Raw genomic sequence first — 17,550 nt, 5'->3', positions numbered from 1 at the left:
CCACTGGAGCATCTCTACCTCCCCCACCAAGTCCTGATAACCAAGAGTGTCTCCAGCCTTTGCCAAGTGTTCCTGGCAGGGGTGGGGGGCAAAATCGCTGGGCTCGAAGACCACCGGCAAAGCTGCGGCGTAAGGAGACGAAGGCAGGATTTGATCGTCTGTGGATTCAGTCCTCCTTGCCCCCTACCCCAAACAACGACTGCCTGCTTCCAGACAACTTTGCTTGTCTGCCTTGTGGGGAAACTTATAAATTATCTGAAGAGCAGTATAAGTCTTTTTGCCTCTGAAAAGGGCTCTGCATCTTTAACAGAGCCTGGCTTTGAAACATAACTCACAGAGCTGTACAAACACCCCATCAGTAGTGCAGTGGCTCAGCTCACTGTCCCCAGCGCGTGGGATCTTCATTATTTGCACTGCTGATAAAAGGCAGCGTCTGCAGCAGATCCGCGCTACTCCAGTTAGCTGAGAACCGTGATTTATCCCTCCCTCACCACTGGACAGCCTCAATTTCCTGGGGTAATAAAGAACACTCCCACAGATGGCATGAACAGGGGTGACTGGCTGCTCTGAGCTCGGCAAAGTCCAGAAGAGCGGGAAGGGGTCCCGACCGGTGACCCCTTCGAGGGAGATGGCCCGAGCCTGCCTCTCGGCCGCCGCTGTCAACTGCAGCCTCGGGTTAGCACGTGGCATTGACAAATCACCCAGGAAGAGCTGGGTCCCTGAGGGAAAACTGCCCACCGCAGCACAGGCAGCGAGGGTGCGCCCTGTCCATACTCCTTGCTCTCCCTCGGAGATGCAATTCTAATAGAGCCGTTCTTCAATACCACCACTCAGGGCTGGGCCGAGTTGTGAGTGTGTGTGTGTGTACACGCGCACATGTAACAGCACCTTGTTTTCTCCACGTTAGAAAATTCACGGACTGCCGAGAGAGGGGAAGTCAGAGTAATAGCCTCAAACTGGAAATGGAAGAACTTTCACATTCCACACAAAAGGGAATTGTTGCGATCCTGGGGCAAACAGGAAAGGAGCCGGCAGAGGCTGCAGGTGTAGAGAGATGGAAGGAGCTACTGACAACAGCAAGAAAACCCTGAGTACCTGCTTCTCCTGAACACAGAAGCAATTTGCTCCGTCTCAGGCTCACTTGGGTGGAGGTGGGAAGGTTCGAGAAGTCTTCGGGCATTCCGCGGGACAGAGGCTCTGCACATATCGGTGGAATGGCTCCTAGGTTAAGAAGGAGGCTCCTGGACTTCCCTGGTAGTGCAGTGGTTAAGAATCCACTTGCCAACACAGGGGACACAGGTTTGATCCCTGGTCCGGGAAGACCTCACATGCTGCAGAGCAACTAAGCCCGTGCGCCATGACTACGGAGCCCGCGTGCCACGACTACTGAAGCCCGCGCGCCTAGAGCCCGTGCTCCGCAACAAGAGAAGCCACCGCGATGAGACGCCCACGCACTGCAACAAAGAGTAGCCCCCGCTCGCCGCAACTAGGGAAAGCCCGCGCACAGCAACGAAGACCCAACGCAGCCAAAAACAAAAACAAAAAACGTATGCCTAGGGCTTCCCTGGTGGCGCCGTGGTTGAGAGTCCACCTGCTGGTGCAGGAGACGTGGGTTCGTGCCCTGGTCCGGGAGGATCCCACATGCCGCGGAGCGGCTAGGCCCGTGAGCCATGGCCGCTGAGCCTGCGCGTCCGGAGCCTGTGCTCCACAACGGGAGAGGCCGCAGCAGTGAGAGGCCCGCATACCGCTAAAAAAACAAAAAAAACAAAACAAAGAAAAGTATGCCTGTAACTACGTATTAAAAAAAAAGGAGAAGGCAATGGAGGACCCTGGGAAGGGAGGGGCATTCTCTGGGCCCACCCACTAGCCCACATTCATGCTAAATAACTGGCAGGTAGCCACCAGCCCAGCTGCGTGAACCAGAGATGCAACACCGTTTCCTTTCCTCCCTGCAACCTGTGTTTTCAGCAGTGTGCTTTCAGGGAGGGGCTCCTTGATAGAGCTGTGTGTTACTAGAAGGTTCTGGAAGATTCTAGAAGCAGAGGTCTAATGAGTCTGTGGCCTGTGTCATTTCCACTGGGGGTGCTGAGAGAGCCGAGGAGACCTTCTCTGAGAAGGAGCACTTTGGGGCACAGTCAGAGAAGGCACCCGTGCGATCAGGGCCATTGTCCTCGGCCTCCAAGCAGCTGGCAAGGGGTCACTCAGCCCGGTCCTTGGCCGCCCCACTGCCCCCCACCCACCACTGAGTCTGACAGGGTGCTGGGTCACCTCACCCAGGGGAAGCAAAATCCTGTTTCAAAGAGTAACTGTTGCTACGGCAACCTGGCCTCGGGCGCTCCCTGGTTGCCACTGGGGGTCTGGGGTGGATGCAGGTAATAAGTGTGTTGGCGAAGAACCCAGCCGCAGGGGCTGCGCCCGGTAGGGACAGGCGGGTTTGCCGAGGAGCTCGGCCGTCATGATGCGTCTTCCCCGCTCCCCGCACAGGCCTGGCCCCAGTTCATAGCCCCGGCTCCTCCGGGTAGGGAACCCGAGGTTCCCCACGCCGGAGGATGGTGATAAATACGGGGCCCCTGTTCCGGGCGAGAGTCGTGAGACTTGGGTTTGTTTGTGAATTTGAGGGCCTGATGTTTCACACCATTATGGTCTTTCCACTGATTAAGGCAAATATCTCGACAGGACCAGCTTTCTCCAAGCCCCCCTTTGTCAGCAGAGACAGGGTCCAGGGGAGAGGGCCCTGGGAGGATGGAGTTGGGGGGCTGAGGGCAGGGCCCACCTTCTGCTTTCCTAAGTGGGCCCTTCCTTCGGGAGCAGCCCTACCAGGGGGCCTGCCTGCCTTGGACCGGGAGCCCGTGAGTCCTTGGCTTTTAAAACGCTAATGGGGAGGCCGAATAAATATTTCAAGGTCACCCAAGGGCTCCCGTGGGTCTTGTTTATTCACAGCATCCTGGACACCTCAGTGCAGAAATGTCTCAAACTGCAGAAGTAGGAATAGCAAGAATACAACTCTTTATTTATTTATTTGATTATGAATTTATTTTTGCTTCTTCCATCACCCAGCCGGGTCTGGGTATCCCTGGACGGCAAGGGGCCTCCGCTCTGGCCGGGCCTGTATGCTTGTCCGGCATTGACAGCTGCCTGCCTGCTTGGGAAGCATCTAAGTGAAAGCCCTGCATTGTGTTCTGTCCTCAACTGCGAGAATGAAGCTAGCAGCCAGTTCCAGGGCTAAGGAGGAGCACGTGTTGCTACCACACCGGAGCGCCAGGCGGGGTGTGCCATCGACTTGCTGACCCTGGCCTGGTATCTGGAACTGGTCTACAAAGAGGGGGCAGAGGGGTTGGCCAATTGAGTCAGGCCGCAACGGAGCGAACTGGTCCTTCTGTGCTGGCCAGCTCATGGGGGTGCAGGGGGTTGATAGGGACTGTGCATCCCTGCCACCGCGTCCACCCTTGATGGTACTGCCCTCCTAAGAGGTAGGGGTGAACAGACCCACCTTATACTCCAGGCCAGAGGAGGAAGAAACTGTAGCCCCATGGAGCTGGGGTTTGACCCCAGGTCCGTCTGACTGTAGGCACCGTCTGCTCTCCGGACCTGGCACCGTTTTTGCCCTGGAGACGGGAGCCAGGTTCTGCCCAGCTCTGATTACCGCCTGCCCGTATGAACGAAACTGCCTCTCAGATGGGTGCCGCTCCCCGGGGCTGCTTTATCCTGAGCCCGAGTCCGAAGGCTCTTGTGAATGAGATCACAGGTTGGATCACAGACTTGGCCCCTGCTGCACGTCTGTTCTGAAGAAGGCTCTGCTGTGGCAGGGCGGCACCGCCAGCAAGCCCGCAGCCCGGTCCCAGCACATGGAGAGCACCCGCCTGGTGGATTCACAGGGGAGTGTGAGCTGTTCTGGCTCATTCCCCCCACCCCCTCTCTTCACCCTCTGCTTCAGGAGAGATCTGAAAATCTCCAAGCATTCATTCATCTGGCAGATTTTTGCTAAGCACTTAAAAAGTGCTAAGCTTTAGGAATATAGCAATTAACGAAATCCTCGTAATGGGGAGAGAAACAAGTAATAAATGTGTAAGGGCAAAATATATACGTTAGGCAGTGAAAGTCCAGATAAAGAGGGGACTTCAGGCATGGCTTGATCAAGACTCTGGTCATGTTCTCTTGATCTTCTCAATGCTTCCCTCCTCCTTGTTTTCTGTATCCCTGGCTGGCTTTCCTCATGTCAATAAAATGGCTGTAGGTATTTCAGGCTTTACAAACCCCCACTCCAGTGTCCAAAAGAAAAGCAAACCACGGAGCAAAAAGTTCTGGGCTTCACTCTGATTGGATCAATTAGGTCACCTGACTACTGGAACCAATCACTGTGGCTGAGAAGATGCAGTTAGTTTAGACTAAGGGTTGACAAACCATGGCCCACCGACCAAATCCAGCCTGCCTCTGCTTTTGTAAATAAAGTTTTTTTGAAACATAACCATAGCCATTTGTTTACACATTGTGTATGACTGCAAAACTGAGACGGTAAACAGAGACTGTATTGCCTACAAAGCTCAAAATATGTCTTAGCTGAGCTTTTACAGAAAAAGTTTGCCAATCCCTGGCTCAATCACATCTGACTCTATCCTGGAAGATGGCGTAAGAGGAAATTCCCCAACTGTTACGATTGTTACACAGTGGGGCGGGGGGTGGAATAAATGCCGGAAAGGCGTTCAACCTGTCCCCTTGAGCACCCTCTCTTTATTTATTCATTCAGCAAATGAAGCTTGGTGGGCTTCCGTGGAACTAACCCCCTTTGCTCTGCCAGAGAGGGCTTGATTCGGAGAGAGAACAAAGCTGCGTTAAATAATTGGAAGAGCTAAAAGGTGGAAGCAACCAAATGCCCCTCCACTGAAGAATGGATAAATAAATGTGGTCTCTCCGTACCACGGACCATCATTCACTCATCAAGGGGAATGAGGTACCGACGCTTGCTACAACGTGGATGACCTCAAACAAGTGATGCCGATTAGAGAAGCCAGACGCAGAAGGTCACGAATTCTATGATTCCATTCCTGTGAAGTATCCAGTATAAGTAAATTCAGAGACAGAAGGCAGATTGCTGGTTGCCGGGGGTGGGGGGGGAGGGGGAGGGGAGCACATGACAGACAGGGATGGGTTTCTCTGGGGGTGATGAGACTGTTTTGGAACTACGTAATGCTGATGGTTTCGCAACGTCGCCAGTGTGCTTGATGCCGCCGAGCTGCACGCTTCAAAACAGTGAATTTTATGCTATGTGAATTTGACGTCAATTCAAAAGAAAAAAATCCGAGCCCGAGTCAGCACTGAACTGGTGGGAAGGCTCGTGGCTCTGTAGGCGCTCAGAGCAGGAAGCCCCAGGGCCAAGGCCTGGCTTTCTGGCACAAGTGTATATTCCCACTCTTCCTGAGCTCACGTCTCACACAGACGCTCCTCCGGCACCCGTCGTGCACAGGCAGCCCCGGTGCCCGGCCCGCAGAGGCGCTCTGACAGCGGTTCGTGTGCCTCGGGTGGCGCCACGGGGGACCTCCTTGCCCGGCTCTTTTTAGCATCCTGGTGGTGAAATGCCACAATGCGTGACAGGGTCTATAAATGTGCCTGCAGGTTTGGCGTTTATGTTTGCCACCTTTGTACAAATATTATTTCCCACTGCTACCCGGTTTTTATAATGTCAACATACTAAGATCTACCGCTCAGCATTACATTTTATACACAGCGCAGCTTTCTTTATACCCTAGAGCGCATGTGTTTTTCTAACTCGACTTTCGGAAATAGTTGGTTTTCAAAGAGGTGTCGCAGGAGACTTGCTGTTGGCAGTGAAATAAGTTGTTTTTTTTTTTTTTTTTTTTTATTGTACTGTGGAGCAACCCAGGTGATAGGATCCTTAATTCCAATTCACCTTTAACATTCGAGTTATATTTTTATTACAGCTTGAAGTCCATTGTGAGGGAATCATTACCTGCAGAGATTCGTTTCCTTCGGGAAGGTTCTTCCTTGGTGATGTAATTTAAATTCAGGGAGCTGGAAACAAACACCAGCATCTCATATTTCGAGCTGGTGGCAGAAAAGTCTGCTGGTGCCCAGGAAACTGTAAAACAAAGCACTTTCTCTACCTGTGGGTCTTCCTCCTGCTGGGTTCTCATCAGGGCATTCTGAAGTGCCAACTGGACCTCTCAGTCAGCAGAATTCCCTAGAAGGCAAGGGCAGTGGACGTCTGAAAGGGGACTCGAACTTCTTACCGTCTCTGTTTCTGATTCCTCACTTTGATCTTTCAGTTTTCCTGCTTGTCTTTCCTCACCTCTCCTTCCAGGGAAATGTTTCCTTGAGTTTTCACTGTTCAAACCGTACGCCATCTGGGAGCCGAGAAAGCCTCTCCGCGTCTGTCTGTCTTGTGTTCTCCAGCAGAGACTCGATGAGGCCGCAGCCAGACAGAAAGATGGCCACCCAAGTGAGCGGGGTGGAAAGGGCAATTCTCAATCAGCAGTCACCACTTTGGGAAAGAAAAAGGCAATTTAATTAATTGCCCAAAGCCGGTGCTGAGGACAGAATCTGCGGAAGCTTCTCTAGAATTTGAGGAAATTATTACAGACTGTACATTCAGCTCTTAGGATAAGTACCAAAACTCAGACATCGTATGTTCTGACATGTCTATTATTTATATGGAAATCTGGTTTTCGCAAAAGAGTTTTCCGAGAGACCTTTGGGTTCATTTTCCTGCAAGCTCAGAGAGTAAGCGTCTATCTGCCTGGCATGTCCCTCTCCTTGGGCGTCCTTAAAATGTGGCCCAGTGAGGTCACATTTCACCGTTTCTGACCACCCTTCCACTGGGATTGCCGAGCTGAAAAAATTCTCCCTCTGTATAGCCTAATTCCATCACGCCTAAGTAAGACTCTGGCATAAACACACAATTGGTGCAAAGAGTTTGAGGACTCTTTCTGGAGCTGAAATCAGAGTCTTCCTTTCAGATACCAGAGAGGGTGAGCATTTGGGGCTCAATGAAAACGGTCTCGCCCGCCCAGCAACTTGATGCAGTCCCTCTGGATTGCTAAACAGGACGCTCAGGGGACGCATGTTTGCACATAGCAGCAGCAGTAGCTAGAGCAACGAGAGCAGTGGCTAGTTAGCCTTTATCGAGCATTCACTCTGAGCCAGACACTGTGCCACGGGCTTTGTCATAATGTCCTGAGGTCTTGGAAGGATGATGAAGGTAAGCTGCTTTCTAAAGGAAGTGGTTAAAAAAATGTGCTATGCAGTCAGACAGACCATATTAGTTGAGAGAAGTTCAGCTGCAAGTGACCAAAAACCCCAAAACAGCAATGGCTTAAGTAGAATAGTTTGATTTCCCTGCCTTGGAAAAGCTTGGTTAGGGAATCCAGAGCCAGCACGGCAGCTGGTGGCTGATCAGAGCCTTGGCTTCCCGTAACCCAGCATCACCATCCTAATACATGTCTCCCACCTCACGGCACAAGGTAGCTGCTTGAGCTCAAGCCATAGTGCCTGCATTCCAGCAGCAAGAAAGGGGAGAACAATAGTTCTACCTATCTCCCGTTGGCCACAACTCAGTTACAACTAGATCTAACTGCAAAAGAAGCTGGGAAATGTAGTCTTCATTCTGGATGGCCATTTGCCCAATTAAATTTGGGGGTTCTGGTACTCAAGGAAGAAGAGAATGGATAAAGAGGTGCAGATGGCTGTCTCTGCCGTGGAGACCTAGATGCAAGCTAGCTGTTTACCTCGGGTGAATTAGGATCTGCCTTCTGAATCTCATGCCTTTATCCATAAAATGGGGTAAATACTGGTGCTTGAGAGGGCTGTCATGGCGAATACATAAGAATGTCTTCAATGTGTAGTGTAGGGCCTTTTGTAAGCAAGGGCTCAACAAACGGTGAGAATTATCATCGTTCCCAGGATAAGTACAACCTCTAATTCTTCAGTCTGAGGCCAGGCTCCATTACTAGGGATAGGGACTTGGTAAAGCATGTCATTTATTTTACACTTTGTAGTTTACACAACACGTCTACACACCTGGCCACACTTAAATTCCACAGTAACTCAGTGTGTAGGTCTTCTTGCCCCCTGCCAGTAGAGAGGCTGGTCCCCCCCAGTAGAGAGGCTGGCCCCCCCAGTAGAGAGGCTGGCCCCCCCAGTAGAGAGGCTGTCCCCGCCCAGTAGAGAGGCTGCCCCCCCAGTAGAGAGGCTGGCCCAAGGACTCAGCGCATCCCTCTGATATCAAATCCAGTGCTCTCTTCATTTCTCCTATGTTTATACACATTCTTTCACATGGGAAGAATAAAAGAGAAACAACATTTGACATAAAACATTAAGTACATACCACTTTGTTCCAGTGATTTATTAGCCAACACACACACACACACACACACACACACACACACACACACACACGGACACATGGACACACGGATATAGGAATGGATATATATATATATCTCCAATGGTGAGTCTAAGAACTTTGGAGGAAATGCTTCTCTTTTGCCTGTTAGTTCATTTATTTATAAAACCTGTTTCGATTTACTAAGCACCTCCTATGTGCCAGGCATTGCGCTAAGCACTGGAATGTAGTGATGAACAGACACGCCACCTCTTTGCTTGTATGGAGCTTGGCGTTCTACGGGGCAAAGAATCGAGGTCACCACATTATCACAAAACAAGGACACGCTTACTTATAAATGGCACTGCAAAAACACACAGTGCCCCAAGAGTGTGGGTCCCAACCCTACATCACTGACAAACTGAGACCTTTGCCACTGGAAAGGAAGAAGGAGGGCCAAGACGGACCTTGTTGCCAAATATAAATAGTGAAAAAAGCATCCTCTATTCCCTAAGCATCCTCTATTCCCTATTCCCTCTAATCCCTCTATTCCTTGACATCTGCTGAACGTTCATGCATGCACTTGCATGCCTGTTTGTTCATTTAATCTTTCTCGGTCATTTAACACCATGTAGTGCAGTGACCCAGAGCATGAACCCTTAAGACAGAGAGATTCAAACTGGTTAAGATCCTGGTTCTGTCTCTCACTAGCCCATTAACTAATCCTGTACAACATGGGCTAACTTCTTCGCCCCTCAGTCTTCTCATCTGTAAAATGGGGGTAAATAATAGTATACCTACTTCCTAGGGTTATTGAGAGCATTAAAGTAAGTTACTACATTCGAAGCACTTCAAATAGCATATGGCACAGAGTAAAGCCGACGTAAGCGCTGGCTCAGGGTGATGAAGACGCTGCTGCTGCCGCTGCTGCTAACATTGACGGGAGGGGATGGGAATGATGATGATGAAGGTGATGGTGGTCATAATGATGGAGACGATGACACTGAGGAAGACGAGGAAGACGGTGGCGATGATGATGTTGGTTGTATGGGGTTATTGAGTCTCCGCTGTGTGCCAAGCACTACCCTTGGTGCCATGTGCGCAGAGAGGAACGGAGAGAATCTCTGCCTCCATTCCCCCAGTACGGCATGGAGCAAACACATCCAAAGGTGACCGCAGGGCAGGGTAAATGCAGTGGATTAGCAGAAGGGATCTGGGCTGCAGGGCTGGGCTCGTCTGCTCCCCTACTCCCCACGTGGGACCTGGAAAGGGAGAGGAGGCATGGGAGAGCCGTGGCTCCCCTTTCTGGAAGCCTCCATGGGAAGGCTTCTATGCAGGGCGTGTGGGGGGGGGCAGGGTATATCAAAAGGCAGTCATGGCTCCATCCAGCAGTCTAGAAGCCCGCCTGCAGCACAGTGTATAGTCATTGCTTCTCACCGAGAGAAAGTGGCCAGGATCCTCCGGGGCTGAGGCCCTCAGCTGGTGCACGTCCTGGGTGCCTTGATCTGGTTCTTCGACACTGCAGTGCAGGCCCCGGCGCTGTGCGATGATCCATACCAATGAGTGTGTGGGCCGTGGAGAGCCTCTGCTGATCCAGGGCTAATTTTTTAGCAAACACGTAGCTCAAACGCCTGATATTCCCCTTTATTTCATTCCCAGTTAAAAGGAGTGTGTGCCCATTTAAGCCGCAAGGGCACACATTAGATAAATCAGTACATCTTTGCCATTTTGTCACTCTTAATTTTTTGTTAACTTAATTAGGATAGGAATAGTCAAGTGTAGGTGTGCTAAATCACAGACCGGAAAACCCCATCAATCACTGCGGTGTGCGACCAGGCGTGCGCGCGGCCTTAGTCAGGAGCACGGCTGTGGCTTTGGGCGCCTGGCAGGGACCTTGAGCTGCTTGGCCTCCAGCTCCTGGCTGCCCCCAACAAACAGACACCTGCCTCCCCTCCCCGAGTCTCAGCCTCCTTTAGGGCAGCTTCTCTCTCCTGCCCCGTGCCTCTAAGGGGGTCTGGTGCCCCCTACTGTCCTTTGGGGGATGCCCGCTTCTCAAAGCCCTTCTGAAGACTTGAGATCTGAGGTTAAGCAGCCTTTGTGTTAAAAGGGGGCTTCATCCCCTGTGGGAGCCTCCCTCTCCAGGACCCCTGCCTGCCCCTCCTGACTTAGAAGCTGCTGCCTTAATTTCCAACTCAGGGCCTGATGGGACCCCCAGGCCCTGAGTGTGAGGCGGGCTGGCCAGAAGGTCATTCCATAGGCTGTCAGGACGGGGTGGGGTCCCCGGGACACCTGCCAGTCCAGCTCCCATTTAGGAAGAATGTTTGGTCTGAGGAGAAATGGCTGGCACTTTGCACACCCACAGGCACGTACCGCAGCCCTGGGATGGGAGCCGTGAAAGGCCCGCCCTGCTAGCCTTCTTCACACCCTCATTGGGGCCCTGAATCTGTCCCATGGTGCTTTTTTTTTTTTTTTTTTTGGGATGCGGGCCTCTCACTGTTGTGGCCTCTCCCATTGTGGAGCACAGGCTCCGCGGCCATGGCTCATGGGCCCAGCCTTTCCGTGGCATGTGGGATCTTCCTGGACTGGGGCACGAACCCGTGTCCCCTGCATTGGCAGGCAGACGCTCAACCACTGCGCCACCAGGGAAGCCCTGTCCCATGGTCCTTAATGTTGCATCCGGAGGGGCTGAACGGAACAGGTGAGGCTGGGATCTTTTATGACCAGACGTAAGTGTCAAGGGGTAAAAGGAGTCCGGGGACACGTCTGACCACATCCCAGGCCACAGTGGGACTCTGCCTGTCCCCACAGTGGGGACCCCTGTCTGGGGACTGTTCACAGGCCGGGGATAGACCCGGGACGCCCAGTGGTGAGCCCCAGCTGCAGGAGACTGTACTCTACCTGGGGGACATTGGGGCCTCCCAGCCTCAGGGGGTGCTAGTGCCTCCCTGACTGTAGGGCTCTGCCCTCTATCCCCGCTTCCTGTCCCCCTGTCCCTGTTGTCTGTTTGCTATTCACAGGACACTTGATTTTAGCTGGACAGCAGCAAGCAATATTTCCAGAGCAAATAAAGCTGCATAGACATTTGCTCCAGGCGTTTTACATTTCAACTTTAATATGTTTATTTCAGCCTTGCTGTTTGGATAGCATCTCTGTGGGGATGTCTGTGATGTTTAAATTTCCTGCCCACATGCCAGTACTTGAAGTGGGGGGAACCAGGCAGACTGGGGAGGGTCCTGAGAGGCCACTGTGCAGCCCGGAGCGGGCAGTTGAAGAAGCAGCTGCACGAGGAGGAACAGCAGACCCCAGGGACATGGGCTGGTGAGGCCATGCCAGCTGCTTGGAGATGCCCCCCAAGGTGCTCGGCCGGGCAACGACCTGGTCGTGTGTTGAGCTGATGCCGTACTCACCTCTCCTGTGGGGTCAGCACTCTCCAGTTTCCAAAGTGACTTTGGGGTGCCTTTCCGCCCCCTGCCCTCCCCCCAAAGCTCAGCTCGGGCCCCACCCTGCCCGCAACTCCCGTCCACATCCTGCCCTCCTGGCCCCAAGTGCTTCTGACTGTCTGATTGGAAACCCGGGGCTTAGCCGGCGGTTCTGCACCGTCGCGTGCAGTTTGCGCGTCTTGCCACGTGCCCGAGGCTCGCTCACTCAGAGGTTCCGGGCTGCACACGACTCTGGGCGCCCCCTGGCATCACACCCCCGTGCTTCCCTCAGAGTTCCCTCTGAAGGGCCCCTCCGAAGCCTGTCCTCACTCCCCGAGGCTCCTGCACACCGTGAGCGAGCTAAAGGCAGACCCCTTGGGAAAGCTACTTTCACGGTGACCGTTGTCGAGCAGGGCCACTGATGCCCGGCCCTGTGATGGGCTGGGGGACGCTGCACACCAGAAGATGACCTGTTGTCAGAAAAGGTTCATTTTGAGCCCATCTTTCCATCTGGGACCAGTCTGCCCTGAATCGTCCACATGGTTTTGAGTCCATTTCACAGACCCATGATGCAGAGCTTAGTAACCATCCCGTGTGGAGTTCCGCCAATCCCCTTGACCTCAGGAGCCTCAGCCACCATCCAGCTGAGCTGCTCAGCACAAGAGAGGGATGCGGGGTCCAAAGCCTGGCACGCGGCACTGTCCTCTGGGAGGCTGCAGCCCCGAAGCCTCCCTGATGGTGAGGTGGGGTGGAGGCAATGCCAGCCTTGCCGAGGGCCCGGCCCCGACATGTGGCTTCCAGCTGTGGCTGGTCTTCAGCCCTGCTGCTGGGGCCTCACCTCATCTCTTCCCTGGCCCCCTCCGTTCTCCCAGGCCTCCTGCTTGGCGGTGCCCGCACTTCCGCCTGCAAGGAGCATGCACTCTGACAGGGGACCAGCGTGTTTGGAGGCCCAGCCCTACCCTTGCCAGCTGTGCCACCTGCAGCAGGTGACCATTCAGCCAGCCTCCCAAGGGTGCAGACAAATAGGACAGAGCGTCCCCCCGGGCGGAAGAGTCGCCGAGATACTGTGCAAACGCCCTGCTCCCGCGAGGGGTTCCTCCTGCAGCTCCAGCCCCACACAGGCCACCGGAGGCGCTCTGAGGTCTCCCGACTGCCAAGTCCAGTGGCTTTTCAGCTCTCGCCGGCGTGTCCTTCCGTGGTGTTCGGTGGTGCTGCCCACTTATGCCTGGAGACTCGTTGCCATGGTTTCCACCATGCTACCTCCTGGTTCCCTCTTATCTTGCTACCCTTTTGGTTCCCAGTCTCCTTTGCTGGCTTCTCCTCCATGTCCAGGTCCCCTGGGACCCTGCCCTTGGCCTCCTTCCTTCCCAGGGTCTCCATGTTCTGAACACGCTCAGACCAGAGCCACTTACCTCCCATCCTCCAAGCCCCCTGCCACCCACACCACCAGGACCGACTTCTTTCTCTCCCGTAGTTGTAGCAGCATCACTGTCTTCTCAGTCCCCAGCCCGGAGACGTCATAATCCTAATTTCTCTCACCTCCACATCCCAAGTCCCATCCCTTACTAAGAACCGCCACTTCTATCTGGTCTCTGTTTCCCCCCAAGCCAGGCCATGAGGTCTCTGGGCTCCACAAGCTAGAGGCAGCGTCCTTCACCCAACACACACAGACAGACAGCTGCAAAATAGACTTTAAAATGCACGTGGCATAGAAATGAGAGCAGGAGATTGGACACAGGGGGGTAGGAGGTTATGACGGAAAACAATTTTGCTTAATCTTGGGACGAAAACTGCTCTGATCCTTTCAGAGTCCAGTCAGAAGGAATTTCCAGCGAGATCCATCTTCCTGCCATCTTGTCTTCAACACAGTTTATCTTTGCTTTTATTGCGTTTCTTCTCCCTCCCTCTCACTTGGCTTTTTTTTTGCAGATAGTGTGCGGAAAGCCCCTTTCTGTTGTTGGGGCCATTTATGGGGGGCCTTCAGATCCGCAAAGACTCCTCCCCCAGGGCCGCCTCCTCCATCCCTGGGGCTGGGGACACGTGCCTGCCTTTGTGGCTTGTGACCTTGGAGGGTTCAGCTCCCAGCCCCGCCGCTAGCCTGGGGCGAGTTGCCATTGGAAGGGTCAGGTTTTTTCATCTGGGAAATGGGGATACAGTCCCTTTCCCATAAGGTCCCTGCGGGAATTCGGTGGAATAACACACAGGAAACGTTTAGCTCTAGCAGGTGTTGGATGTCGCGCTGCTGTGTCTGTTGTCATCATTGTCACCGTGAAGGTTAGTGGCACTTCCAGTTCACAGAATTCGAACTTTCGTGTCATCGGATGGGAAAGGCTTAACACCCTCTCTCGGGACTTCCCTGGCGGTCCAGTGGTTAAGACTCTGCACTTCTACTGCAGGGGCACGGGTTCGATTCCTGGTCAGGGAACTAAGATCTCGCAGATCGCATGGCGTGGCCAAAAAATAAAACAACAAAAAAAAACACAAAAATCACCCTCTCTCTTCCTGGAAGGAACGTCCTGGGAGGGATGGTCCTGGAAAGCTGGAAGGGGAGGTGACCCAGCCCGGGAGCCCAGCCCTGGTTGGAAGCACCGTCCTGGGGCCCTGGTGCACGTCCTAGCCTTGGACTTCTGAGTCCAGGGGGCTTGGCCATCAGCCTGCTTCTCTGGCCACCGCGGCCTGGGGACAGTGCCCGGCTCCCACTGAGGACGTGCCTGCTGGGAACGCTCTTCTGGTTGCAACTGGGAGTCCAGTGGAGCCATTTGTTGCTTCTCATTGGCAGCTCCCCTTTCCTGCCGAGAGGCCAGTCCCTTGGCCAGGCCAGACACCCAGAGCAGGGCTCGAGGGCCTCGGGCCCCTGCACCCACTCTTCCCTGGTCGGTCGGCATGCCCTGGACACAAGGCTGCTCTCTCTGCCTGGGCCTGTCTCCCTGCCGGAAGAGCGTGGCCAGGGTGGGACACACAGCCTCACAGCACTGGACAGGTGCTCCACAAGCGAAAGGAGGGGCAGGCGGACCAAAGTGGGGCGTGAGGGTGGGGGGTTCTGTTCGGCTGCTCGCCCCTTGTTGCACGGCTCAGCGCCTCAGGGCATCCCTGGCATCTACTCTCTGTAACGAGATGGGCCCTCAGGTACTTGAAGAAGATGCTCCCCTGGCCCCAAGCCGCCTCTCCTCTGGCCCCGGCGCCACTCTTTCTAGTGCATCACTTTAGGGTCATTTCCTTTGCTTCTGGGCTCTGCCCCCATTCCCTCCCACAGCCCATGCCGGGTCTCTTTGGGCCCCAAAGGGCTCAGGTGTCCAGACCATTGCTCTCAGCACATCCGTGTTCCCTTGGCATCTCTTGTAAGCAGCCGGCTCTCCGACCGGACTGGGGAGAAACGCAGAGAGGAGTGGCTTCCAGACACCACCTGTCCCAGGTTGAACAGGAAGGCAGGTGCGCGGCTCCACCTGACACCTCTGGCCGAGCAGAGTCCCGTCTTCTCTGCAGATTCGCCCTCGACTGGTCTCTTAGAAACACACCGGCAGCCACGAGGCTGAACGGGGCTCCAGTGAAATACGTGTGGGCAGCTTGTGGGTGGGTAATTGATCTTACTTAGCATTTGGTGGGGCGGGGTGGTGGTGAGAGCCAGGGTGGGAAAGCCTGTTCTCCGGGAGGTGACAAAAGCCCCTCGCTGTGGTCTAGACAGGAAAGGGTGGAGTGTAAGCCCAGGGTTCCCAGGGGAGCGGGGTTAGGCCAAGGGAAGGGGGGATGCAGGTAGGAGAAACTTGGGGGCCTCCAAAGCCTTGGAGGAGAAGACAGGGTGGTTAGCCCAGATGAGAGTGGTCAGGGCAGGGTCGGCCGAGGCTGCAGCTGGGGGTGCCACGACCGCAGGGAAGTTTGCTTTCCAAGTCTGGGCAACTAACGTAGCACACAGGCACTATTTATCACCGTCCACTATTTCAGCATCTGCATAACTTTTGTAGACCTACCTGTTGCCTGGCCTGCACTCCTGAATGAGGGACTCACCTTTACCTGCCCCTCACCTGTGATGCAGCTCTGGGTGCAGGAGAAGAGGCAGAGCAGAGCCAGGAGCCCAAGGACAGGGCAGGGCTGGTCCCTTCCCACCCCGGCTACTCACGTCCCCACGTGCACTCTGAGGACTCCGGAGGTGGCACCCCAGCTCCACACCAGCCTGCCCCCCACATTCCATCTGCACCCACGTGGTGGGTGCCACTGCTTGTACGGCACACACTGTGGCTGCCCGTGGAGCCAGCTGCAGTGCAGGTACCAGCTTTGGGAAGCAGACAGACGGAGGCTGCGAGAATGGCCCTGCTCCTTACCAGGCCTGGGACCCTGCAGTTGACTTCTCCTCTCTGGGCCTCAGTTGCCCTCTGTGTACAGTGGGGGTGATGATAATGCCTGTGTCAGCCGATCACTCTTCAGACACTGTTTTAATGTGTTCCCAGGATCTGTTTCAATTGGGCACGGTAGGTCACACAGTCACAGAAATGACTGTGGTAGAGAAGCTTCTACTCACAGGTCCCTAGAACCAGGATGCCAGGCAGGGCCACATGGGGAAGCACCAGGATTGGTCAGGAGGAGAATGTGGGCAAGAGCCTTCCAGACCCGTCTCTCTCAACCTGTCCCCAGGTCCTAAGGTGGACCCACAGTGGGCCTTTCTGGATGTCAAGGTGAGGGCATGCCAGTGAGCTGTGCACCTACTCAGCCTTGACCCAGGGATCTCTCACCATCAGCAATGTCTGAGCCAGACCAGCGGGACAAAATGTCTTCTTGATGTTTCCCTGTTGGCAGTCTGTATATCTTCTTTGGAGAAATGTCTATTTAGTTCTTCTGCCCATTTCTGGATTGGGTTGTTTGTTTTTTTGTTATTGAGCTGCATGAGCTGCTTGTAAATTTTGGAAATTAATCCTTTGTCAGTTGTACCTACTCAGCCTTGACCCAGGGATCTCTCACCATCAGCAATGTCTGAGCCAGACCAGCAGGACAAAATGTCTTCTTGATGTTTCCCATGTAATTTAAAAAAATATTTAATTGTATTAGTTTCTTATTGCTGCTGTAACAAGTTACCAAAGATGTAATGGCTTTAAACCAACTATTATCTCAAAGTTCTGGAGGTCAGATTTCTGACACGGGTCTCATTGGGCTAAAATCAAGGTGTGGGCAGGGCTGGAGGCTCCAGAGAAGAATCCGTTTCCTAACCTTTTCCAGCTTCTAGAGGTGCCCACATTCCTTGGCTTGTGGCCCGTTCCTCCATCTTCAAAGCCAGGAGTGTTGCATTTCTCTGATCCTTCCTCCGTAGTCTCAGCTCCCTCTCACCCCAGCGGAGAAGAGTATCTGCTTTTAAAGATTCATTAGATTACGTGGGGCCCACCTGGATGACCCTGGATAACCTTCCCATCTCAAGGTCCTTAATTCTAATCCCATCTGCAAAGGCCCTTCTGCCAGGAAGTAACATAGTCACAGGTGTCAGAAATTAGGATGTGGGCATTTTGGGATGGTCATTGTTCTGCCGACCACATTAATATATTCAGATGGTTCAAAATTCAAAGTGATATTTTATAAAAAGCTGTATGTTGCAACTTGTATTGATTTATATTGCATTATTCCAGTATTTCTATGTACAGCTGCAAATATATGTTCTTACTTTCCCCCTTTCTTACACTTCTTGCCCATTTATTTATTCACCATGATGAACCTTTGCTTTGTCATTTAATGGTACATCCCAGAAAATGTTTTCATAGTACATAGAGAACTTCCCCGTTTCTTCCCCTTTCATTCTTTCTAATACTGCGTGATACT

General features: G+C 53.4%; 1 protein-coding gene and 1 non-coding gene across 2 annotated transcripts in view; both read left to right on the top strand.

The window, feature by feature from the left end:
• CAMTA1 (calmodulin binding transcription activator 1) overlaps window positions 1-17,550 on the top strand; it is an 841,285-nt gene that overhangs the window by 521,136 nt on the left and 302,599 nt on the right. The window lies entirely within an intron of this gene.
• Window positions 14,108-14,179, top strand: TRNAR-UCU (transfer RNA arginine (anticodon UCU)). The gene has a single exon. It is a non-coding gene; the product is annotated as a tRNA-Arg (tRNA).

This window comes from Neophocaena asiaeorientalis, unplaced genomic scaffold (assembly GCF_003031525.2).
Source record: "Neophocaena asiaeorientalis asiaeorientalis breed wild unplaced genomic scaffold, Neophocaena_asiaeorientalis_V1.1 scaffold275, whole genome shotgun sequence".
Classification (NCBI taxonomy): Eukaryota; Metazoa; Chordata; class Mammalia; order Artiodactyla; family Phocoenidae; genus Neophocaena; species Neophocaena asiaeorientalis.
This window is presented reverse-complemented; position numbering and strand designations above follow the sequence as displayed.